The following is a 1,240-nucleotide window of genomic DNA, read 5'->3' on the forward strand; positions in this document are numbered from 1 at the left end:
GGAGGCCCACGAACCAGCCCACGCTGAAGCCGGACACCACGGCTCCCACCACGAAGGCCGCCACCGACGATGTCACCAGCAGGTTCACCGACACCAGCCCTGCGCGGTCCTCTGAGAGGCTGGCCCGCAGGAGTCCTGGCGGGGGAGCACAGTGGGGTTAGCGGGGCCGAGGTGGGGCCCGGGCACCTCTCCTACCTCCTCAGGCCCTCTGTCCTCTTTTTCATTATTTTTATTTGTTGTTGTTATTATTATTTTTGAGACGGAGTCTCGCTCTGTCGCCCAGGCTGGAGTGCAGTGGCGCAATCTCTGCTCACTGCAAGCTCCGCCTCCCGGGTTCACGCCATTCTCCTGCCTCAGCCTCCCGAGTAGCTGGGACTACAGGCGCCACCGCACCAGGCTAATTTTTTGTGTTTTTAGTAGAGATGGGGTTTCATCGTGTTAGCCAAGATGGTCTCCATCTCCTGACCCCATGATCCGCCCACCTCGGCCTCCCAAAGTGCTGGGATTACAGGCGTGAGCCACAGTGCCCGGCCTTTTTATTATTTTTTTAGATGGAGTCTTACTTTGTGTGCCAGGCTGGAGGGCAGTGGGGTGATCTCGACTCACTGCAACCTCCACCTCCCAGGTTCAAGTGATTCTCCTGCCTTAGCCTCTAGAGTAGCTGGGACTACAGGTGCCCGCCACCACGTGGACCCAGCTAATTTTTGTATTTTTAGTAGAGACATGGTTTCACCATGTTGGCCAGGCTGGTCTCAAACTCCTGATCTCGTGATCCGCCCACCTCTGCCTCCCAAAGTGCTGGGATTACAGGCATGAGCCACCTCACCTGGCCTAATTGTTTTATTTTTAAATTTTTTTGTTTTTGTTTTGAGACAGAGTCCCCCAGGCTGCAGTGCAGTGGTGCAGCTCAGTGCGACCCTGCCTCCAGATACCTCTGTTTTATTAAAGACAGGATCTCGGCCAGGCACGGTGGCTCACACCTGTAATCCCAGCATTTTGGGAGGCTGAGGCGGGCAGATCACCTGACGTCAGGAGTTTGAGACCAGCCTGGCCAACAAGTCAACTGAACCCAGGAGATGGAGGTTGCAGTAAGCTGAGATCACACCACTGTACTCTAGCCTGGGTGACAGAGTAAAACTCTGTCTCAAAAAAAAAAAAAAAAAAAAAAAAAGATTCTTGCTCCGTTGCCCAAGCTGGAGTGCAGTGGCCTGACCACAGTTCATTGCAGCCTCCACCTCCC

General features: G+C 54.4%; 1 protein-coding gene across 1 annotated transcript in view; it reads right to left on the reverse strand.

Annotated features, from left to right (window-relative positions):
- Positions 1 to 1,240, reverse strand: part of SEMA6B (sema domain, transmembrane domain (TM), and cytoplasmic domain, (semaphorin) 6B) — a 19,970-nt gene that overhangs the window by 3,335 nt on the left and 15,395 nt on the right. The window lies entirely within an intron of this gene.

The sequence above is a fragment of the Mandrillus leucophaeus genome, unplaced genomic scaffold (assembly GCF_000951045.1).
Source record: "Mandrillus leucophaeus isolate KB7577 unplaced genomic scaffold, Mleu.le_1.0 Scaffold8, whole genome shotgun sequence".
NCBI classification, from domain to species: Eukaryota; Metazoa; Chordata; class Mammalia; order Primates; family Cercopithecidae; genus Mandrillus; species Mandrillus leucophaeus.